Source organism: Vicugna pacos, chromosome 3 (genome assembly GCF_048564905.1).
Source record: "Vicugna pacos chromosome 3, VicPac4, whole genome shotgun sequence".
Lineage (NCBI taxonomy): Eukaryota > Metazoa > Chordata > Mammalia > Artiodactyla > Camelidae > Vicugna > Vicugna pacos.
Genome location: NC_132989.1, coordinates 28,893,991 through 28,903,337, shown reverse-complemented (window position 1 = coordinate 28,903,337; position 9,347 = coordinate 28,893,991). Strand labels below are relative to the sequence as shown.

General features: G+C 40.0%; 1 protein-coding gene across 3 annotated transcripts in view; it reads left to right on the top strand.

The window, feature by feature from the left end:
• The first annotated feature begins 980 nt into the window (after positions 1 to 980).
• The window catches only part of RAD50 (RAD50 double strand break repair protein), a 209,603-nt gene continuing 201,236 nt past the window's right edge, over positions 981 to 9,347 (top strand). The window contains exons 1-2 of one of the 3 annotated variants that reach the window (XM_072957364.1): positions 1,802 to 1,846; positions 2,087 to 2,139. The gene's annotated coding sequence lies outside the window, so the exon portion shown is untranslated. Of the gene's footprint in view, positions 1,481 to 1,801; positions 1,847 to 2,086; positions 2,140 to 9,347 lie in introns of those variants that run through there. The other 2 variants (XM_072957363.1, XM_072957365.1) reach the window with 2 other exon arrangements.

The following is a 9,347-nucleotide window of genomic DNA, read 5'->3' as shown; positions in this document are numbered from 1 at the left end:
CCCCACCTGCTCTTGAGGGAAATACTGCAAGGACCCATGGAAAGTCACAACATCAGTCATAGAGCAAGGCCTTCATCATGCAGGAAATGTGCCCAAATTAGAAAGAGGCAAACCAAAGTGACTCTGGCAGATTAAGCAGTTTATTGTGTTTTTGTCTTCCAGTTATCAGACTACTCTATGACAAAAACAAACACATGGGAAATTGTGTTCGGAATATGGAGTCTTGACAATGTTTTGCAGGTTTCTACAGAAATGCTTACAAAAGTATTTTTCAAATCTCAGTGGCTGATGCTGGGCAGAGCTGTAGAGACTTCCATCAAATTTTGTAGCAGTGCTCTCTTCTAACAAAAACTTGGTCCAGTGGCATAATTATAGGGGCTAATCGTCAGGGTAAGCATGAGGTGACTTCCAAAAAGACTGCAGTCCCCCCAAAGTCCTTCTAAGTCAAGATAACACAGTCCAAACTTTGAAAACTATCCTATTATCAACTGACCGTTAGAGAATGTCTATTAAGCAACGAGAAGAGCAATGACTTTGCCTCTGCCCTCAAAGAACCCATCTAGTGCCTAAAAGAAAATGCCAAGTATTTTCTCCCTTATACCAGGAGTAAATAGAGTGCCAGAGCCAGAGCTTGAACCTGGAATCTCTAAACCCTTGGGTATTGATGGGCACCACTTAGCCCAGGGAGTCCAAACCTTAAACTTGCTGTTCTAGTTTTTCTTATTAAATGAAGCGTCCCGCTTTTCACAGACATCATTGACTTTTATTTTTCCGCCGACCCAGAATGAAGAGCCTGGTACCTCCGGGTCAGGACGAGGCTGTCAGGAGTGCCAGTGCTGCCCGCTTGGCAGAGGAACCAGTGCGCATGCCTGGGCTGGGGAGCGGCCTGACCCCTGGGGTCTGCGAGCGTAACCTGCCCCAGTTTCCTCAGCGCCTCCCACCCCGACCCCTCAGACTGTCTCCCGGCCGTCCAGGCCGGTGCCCGCCTCCTCAGGCCAGAACCCCCGAAGCGCCGCCGAGTGTCAGGTCCCGGGCCCGTCGCCAGCCGCGAGGCCCCGGCAGGCACTAGAGTGAAGGGCAGATGAGGGAAGAAGCCCCGAGGGACGGAGGCGCCGTGGGCCGCGGAGCCGGACGAGGGCGCGCTGCACCGCTGAGACGTGCGCTACTGACCGGCCAGCGAGCAGCCTCCCGGGTGGACGCGGCTCCCGCCGGAACGCCGCCGCGCCCGCCGCGCGTAGACCTGCGGCCCGCGGCCCGCGGCCCCCGCCTCCAGCTGCGGGCCCGCGCTCCGCGTTCACCGGGCCTGGGCCCGCCTCTCGGCCGCTTTCGCTTTCGCTTTCGCTTTCCTGCCGAGACCGTTGAGGAAAATGAAAGTGCCTATGGCCAGGGCCGGCGCAACTGCCGTCGGGGCGAGGGGCGCAGCGTGCGGGGCCGCCGGCCTGAAGCCGGCGAGCTGGGGCCGTAGCCCGCGCCGGGCCAGGTAAGCGCAGCCCCTTCGCGGTCGCCTCGCGGGCTCCTCCTTGCGGACCGTGCGGGCGGGACGCCAGGCGGCTGTTGGACGCCGGCCGGGCTGGCCCGGGAGTTCCTACCGCGGGGCTGGGAAGGCCTGAGACCCCGCACCGCTGGGCTTTCGCTAATCCTACAGGCCCGGCTAGAAGACCAGGGGGGAAGGGGCGGGGGCTCGGACAAACGTGCCAGGGATCTGGCACCCTGGGGTCGAGGTAGGGCGGGGGGTCAAGCCAGGCCACCGGTCGCAGCACACGTTTCCTCTTTGTAGAACGCGGACCATACCCCCACCCCCGCCCCCGCCCCACCAACTCCGGGTGCCTCTCTGGACCGAGTTTCGGTAAAAATCAGTTTCGGTAAAATGCTAAGCAGAGCGCCTCGCCTCAGCCCAGTAGAGAGGAATTCTTATTTTATTTACCCTTTCTTACGTATCAAACTCCTCTGCTTCGGCACGAGGTCCCATACCGCGTGTAGTTTAGCAGTATTAAGTTTTCCAGATCTGGTTTATTTGGAGCAGCTGGGGTGCCTTCCAAGCGTTACCTGAACTGGCAAGCTTGCAACTCTTCTCTCTTGGTCGCAGGCATGGAGAGCAACTAGACCAGGATGCCACCCCCACCCTAAGGCTCTGTCCAGGTAAAGACAGGGGCTGACTCTGCAGGGGCCCCAACCCCGGGGCTGTCAGAAATGGTCAGGAGTGGGTGCCCTCGGGAACCTGGACCTTCCCAGACCAGAACACTTTCTGTCTTGTATCTGCCAGGTAAAGGGTGAAAGATGAGTGCCCACGTTTTTGCCCTTTGTAACATACACGTAGCTCATTCGTGGTATGTGAGAACTGGGCTCCACCTAAAGGCTGTGGAGACAGCCCCTGTCCCTGGGTATTTCCCATTCCCTGCTGAGAGAAAATATATATGTAAGGTGCCCACAAGAACAGTTGGGTAGATAGGAGAAGGTGCTAAGTGTTAAAGTGAAGTTCTGCAAGCATTTAACTTACATCTGAGTGATGACAGTTTTTGTAGGCAATAACAAGAACCCCTTCCTTTTTCTCAACTTTTATCTCAGCCTACTCACATGGATCTGAGCATAAAGCCCATTACTGAAAGAAAACTTGAATGATCTTAATTTTGAAAACCCCCATCTGAATTTGACAAAAGATGACCCAAGGTCCTAATTTTTAAAACATGGGGTGCCCCTTCTGTACTACCCTCGAGGGTCGTGTTGAGTATTAATTGCTTTTAGAAAATACAGCCTTTATCATGAGCCAGAAAATCAGATTCTTTGATTTTTGTGGTGTACTTTCAGTAATGACGAGCTGTTCCTTTTCAGAATTCCCTAATGTCCTCCTCTTTTTTCTGTCTCTTGTCTCTCTTATAGTGCATGATTCTCTCCTTTTCCTTTCTTATCTTCTGTCTGGGGTGGGGGGCAGGGGCAGGGCGGGGAGTAGACACCATCCACTGCGTTTTCGCCACTCAGGTTCTTGCTTCCATGTTCCTGAAAACTAAATGACTCAGCTGAAGACTGAGCAAGACCCTGTCTTCCCCACTACCTTCTTTTCTTATGGCTTTATTATTCATGGGTTTAGCCACCAGCATGTGAGGCACTTTATTGTATTTTTCACAAGAAAATAATGCCTGGAATTTTAAAAATTTTCCTAAGGATCTCAGGCCTATAGAATTGAATTGCTCATATTCTGAGTTCATGACACACTATAATCCTTGGTCCATTTGGAGTCTCATTTTGTTTTATTTTGCTGTGTCCTCCTTTATCCTCCATTTCTCAACACCCTCCTCCCCACTCATGCACAAACTTAGACAGCCATCGTGGCATATTTGTTCTTACAAACTACCTTTCCTTATATCTTAGAGAATGTGTGTCTTTGAAAGGTATGTCATGTTTTGCTTTTGCGGTACTTATTTAAATAAATACCCTTGTGTTATAAACTGCATACTGTTCTTTTCCCCTCAGCATTATGTTTTTGTCAAACCATATTGCTATATGTAAGTCTAATTTATTAATCCTGGTTGTTGCATAATTTTCTATCAGGAATGTACGAGTACTTAACCAGTCTCCTGAGAATAGATTGGGTGTCCTCTCACTCCTTGCTTCCACAAACAGACCTGCACCAAATACCCTTTTCCAGTGTCTCCATTCTTGTGCAAGAATTTCTCTGAGACAGATCCGTAGATACGAGATTTCTGGATCTAGGATACTTGCATGATGTCTTTTATTAAAAACTGCTGCTTTGTGCTACAGAATGGATTCATCAATTTCCTCCCACCAGGAGTGCATGAAGACTCCCTTTTCCAACATCTGTCAGCACTTACTATTATCTAATTTACTAATTTTTGTCAAACTAGTAGGTTAAAGCAGTACTCCATTTCTGTTTTAATTGAGCATCTCATCATACTGTTTTCTGCTCGTGAATTGCCTGTTTGTCTCATTTGCTCTTTTCTTTTAGGTTTCTGATATTTTTAATCTGGTTTTCATTTTGATATTTATATATTGGTATACTTACTAAAATGTTAATCCTTCTTGAAATGTCAGTGTTGTAAGTCTTCCCGTAGTCTGGTTACCCATTTATTAACGTCATTTATGGTCTCCTTTTTATTATTATTAGCAGCTTGATTAAGATATAATTTACATACCATGAAATTCACCCATTTAAAGTATGTAATTCAGTGGTTTTTAATATATTTGCAGAGTGTGTTTAACTATCACCATAATTTAATTTTAGAACATTTTTGTTACTCCATTAGCAGTTAGTGTCTAGTATCCATTAATATTCCCCTCCCCAACCCTTGGCAAGCACACTAATCTACTTTCTGTCTCTGTATTTGCCTATTTCTGGACATTTCATATAAACAGGATTATACAATATGTGGTTTGTTGTGACTGGCTTCTTATACTGAGCATGATGTTTTGGAGGTTTATCCAAATTGTAGCATGTATCAGTAATTTGTTCCTTTTTATTGGTCAATATATTCTATTATATGGATATACTGCATTTTGTTTATCCATTGGTTGTTGGACATTTAGGTTGTTTTTGTCAAAAAGCAGAATAATACTTTTGTGAACATTCATGTACAAATTTTTGTGTAGACATATATTTTTTTTTCTCTTGGATATATACCTAGAAGTGGAATTGCTGAATCATATGGTATGTCTGTGTTTAAACTTCCAGAATGTTTTCCAAAGTAGCTGCAGACTTTTACAATCCTACCAGCAGTGCATGAGTGTTTGTTTCTCTACATCCTCACCAACACTTGTCTGTATTTTTTGTTTTAGCCATCCTAGCAGGTATAAATTTCTAGCTCATAGGTTTTTTGATTTGCACTTCCCAGATGGTTAATGATTTTGAGCATCTTTTCATGCACTTATTAGCCATTTGGATATCTTCTTTGGAGTAATGTCTACTCAGATCTATTTTTAAAATTTGATTATCTTTTGTTATTGGGTTGTAAGAATTAGTTATATATTCTTTTGTAAATTGAAGTATAGTCAGTTTACAATATTGTGTCAATTTCTGGTATACAACATAATAGTTCAGTCATACATATACATACATATATTCAGTACATGCCCTTTATCAGATATATGAGCTACAAATAGTTTCCTCCATTCTGTGAGTTGTCTTTTCACTTTATTGATGGTATTCTTTCAAGCAAAAAAAAAAATCAATTTTTTGAGGTTCAACTTACCAACCTTCTCTTTTATTTTTTGTGCTTTTGGTGTCATATCTAAGAAATCCTTGCCTAACCCAAGGTCATAAAGAGTCACTCCTGTCTTCATCTGAGAGCTTTGTAGTTTAACTCTTCCTTTTAAGTCTATGGTCTACTTCTTTTTTTTAACATCAATCTTTAAACTTTGTGTAGTCATATCCATCATTTTCCTCATTTTAGTTTATGCCATTTGTGTCTTGTTTAAGAAAACCTTGCCTACCTGAAGCTTATAATTTTTTTCTGTATTTTTTCCTACTAACTTATTGTTTCTTCTACATTTTCATCTTTAATCCAGTTGGATTTTTAAAATTATTATGACTGTAATATTCTACCTTTTTGTTCTTTTTCAAACTCTTCTTAGCTTGTCATGAACTTGTTCTTGTATAAATATTTAAATATCTTTTTGGAAAATTCATAGAAATTCCTCTTGAAATTTTGATTGGAATTTAATTGAAATCATAGGTTTATCTGGGAAGAATTGATACCTTTCAATGTTAAGTAATCTCACCTGTGAATATGGTCTGTCTTTCCATTTATTCATTCTTCCTTTCATGTACTTTGAGTTTAAAATTTTTCTCCACTAGGCTCTTTTTAGGTTGGTCTCTACTACATAGCTATCTTTCTGAACACCTATTCATTCTAATAGTTTTTCTGTGGATTCTCCTGAGAGTTCTATAAATAGTGATACCAGTTGCAGACACTGACAACTTTTGTCTCTTTTCTTTCACCTTTATACTTTTGTTTTCCTTTTATTATCTTCGCATGGATTACAGAAGCTAGTGCTTCTGTAATTCTACTACATGATGGTGGTGGGAACAAGTATCCTTGTTGTGTTCCATCCCTGTAGATATAGTTTCTCTGTTAAGTATGATGTTAGCTATAGGTTTGTGGATGATAATCTTTATCAAGTGAAAGAAGTCCCTTTCCTTAGGATCTTAGATACCAAGGAAAATAAATAAAATCCTATGCACCACTTTCTAATGAAAAATTTAGTAATAAAATTTATCATATGTAGTGGCTAAACCAATGAATAATTAACCTATGAAGAAAAGTTGATAGAAATGATAGGGGCTTATTCTAATTCTGCTGTAAAAGTTGGTTTTTTAAAAAAATCATGAATTACTATTGAACTTTGTCAAATGCTCTTTCTCTGTCTGGTGAGATGATCATGTGATCCCCCCACCCAGTTTTCCATGTATTACTAGGATATATAATGTTAGCTAATGTAACAACTCCAGCATTTCAAGGGCTTAAACAATTGAACCTGTTTATCACTCATGACATAGTCCAGGGGTGCTGGTAAGGCTCTTCTTCATTTAGTCATTCAGGAACTCACTCTTTCTTCTAGCCAGTTGCTTCCCCATCTGCTAGAACCCGAGTCTTTCAAGAGATCCTTTCTGTTGGTCAAAGATGACAAATATCACTTCAACTCATATTCTGTTGGCAAGGGCAAATAACATGGTCCCACCTAGTTGTAAGGTGGCTGCGAAGGGTAATGGTGTTCACAGGAGGAAAGGGAGAACAGAGAGATGGTGGGCAATAGTAACCTCTTCCGTAATCCATTAACATGGTGAATTACATTGAAAGATTTTTCCGATTTTAAAAGTTGTTTCGTTATTACTTTATCATGATAAAGTCTTAATACATTTTTGGATTTGATTAAGTAATATTTTATTTAGGTGTTTAGCATCCATGTTTATTAGTGTAACTGGCTTGTATTTTTGTTTTTGTGGAGAATTTCAAAATTTCAAAATTATAGTAACCTTAAGTTGGACAGTGTTTCCTTTTTTTCCCATTTTTTGAAGCAGCACATTTAAGATAGAGATTGTCTCTTCCTTAGAATTTATTAGAATGTACTTCCAGGCCTGAGATTTTATGGGGAAGAGGTTTTAAAAATGATTCCAATTTGCTAAACTGCTATTCACATTTCCAACAATTTTTACGCTAACTTTGGCAATTTTTCTAGAAATTTATTCATCTATATTTTCAAAATGTATTGTCACATAGTTATTTATATCATTATTTTGTAAGCTTTTAAATATCTACTACATTTGTCATTTCCTCTTTTTCCTATAGTTTTTTCCCCCATCTTCTGTCAGTTATTCTTCTTCGGTTTCCCTAAAGGTTTGTCTATTTTCACAGAAATATTTTTGGTTCTGTTAGCCACCTTTATTTTTTGTCCTCTGTATCCTCTATTTCAGTGATTCTGCCCTTATATTTATTATTTCATTTATTCTTATTTCCCTGATTACATGCCATTAGTGACACTCATAAAGTGAGATAATAAAGTCCACTCCTCTTGTAATTCCACTTTTTATAGGCAACCACATTTACCAAATTGGTATGTTTTTCTGGACCCTTTTCTCTGCTTGTATATTTTCCTACAACTTTTTAGACTATGTAAGCCATGGGCCTCTTTCTGTAACGTACACACACACATATACATTAAATGGATTATCATAATTTATCCATTTTCCATTAATGGGCATTTAGATCGAAAGTCTTGATTTTTTAATAGTGTAATTTTAATTCACTCATATTTATTTTGATCACTGATAAGTGAGGCCTTGTTTTTGCTATCTTGTTTTGCCATGTATTTATCGTGAGTTCTTTTTTTTTTTCTTATGACTTTTTCTGGATTCATCAAGGTGTCTTTGTCCCCATTCTTTACTTCCTTCTTTTTATTTAGTGACTTGGAATTCTGTGTTTATTAGGAGCTCTCATTAAGTTCTTAAGCATAGATAAACATATTTTCCTATCAGTGTTAAAAATTAATCAGAATCTCCAACCTCATCCGAACCTTTTCAGCATGTTTTTAATTCCCTTCTTATATCTTGCAGGCACATATACACACAGGGGTCTGCCCAGGAATTATTGAAATAATCTGGAAGCTTCCTATTGTTAGTAACTCTTCATGCTTCAAAATATTATTTTTCTATTTTAGAAGTCTTTTCTTAGCAGTTAGCATTAATCTGTACGTATTTACGCAGTTGCCTATCACATCAACATAGGAAGGCTAAAACATATTTCTTTTAGAGTTCTCATTTACTTACTGAAAATTTGTAGTGATTTTTATTTCTGGAGTAATGCTTCACTGGGTCTCTTATTTCTCAAAAGTATACTTTGCAAATTCATGCTATTCTGATCCTCATTTGACCTTTGCCAGCACCAAAGCATTCTAAAATATTTGTAAGTGCTAAAGTCACTTCCTCATGTTTTACTGAGTTTACTTTAGCTTGGTTAAACCAAATGCAGTATCAATTTGTATAAATTTATCACTAACTGAAGGTTTATATAATGGCCTTCCCCCAGGGTCAGAGACTGGCCAAAGGAGTACAAAAAAAGCTTTGAAAATTCAGCTGCTGAATATCTTACACTAAAAAGCTTAACATTTTAACTTTTTTGTTTATAAAACTTAGTATTTGAGGGTGAAGTAAAATGGGCACTTTCTTAGTAAAACTACGGTAAAACTAACTTGAATGAAGTTTGTCAAAACTTTTTTAAAGTGTCCATACCTTTTATCCCAATAAATCTACTTCCAGGCATGTATCCTAAAACCTGTTTCTGTTTGAGGTCATTTTAGGTGGTGCTGGGTAATTCTAGGTGGGACACATTTGTGGTGTCATCTAATACTCTCACGGTGAGAAAATTATTCCTCTGGTTAATTCCTTTGCAATCTTCTGGTCAGGGGAAGGAGAGAAATCTGTTTGGTGCTCATATGTCTTTAACACCTTTTCAAGCCTTCCTAATCTCCCACTTGATATATGAGGATTAGCAAAGAGGTAGCAGTAGCTTCTATATTTTCATGACACTGTTGCGTTTTACGCTGTATTTATTTTTACAGTTGCTTCCGTTTATGACATATGCTGCTGGTTTTCCATTTACAATAGTAAATAAGGTTTCCTTTTAAAATATTTATTTAAGGGCAGAAATGAGGTGATTTAAGGAGAAATGTTAAGTACAGTATGGATGGTATTTAATTATGGCAAAATAATAATGGTGATATATTGATGACTGAAATATGTGAAACATGACCCTAAGAAATCATCTGAGCTTCAGACACAGATTTTAAATGTAGAGGTGTTCTTGTACATGGGCTTTTCCTCCCATTGTGACTTCTGTTAT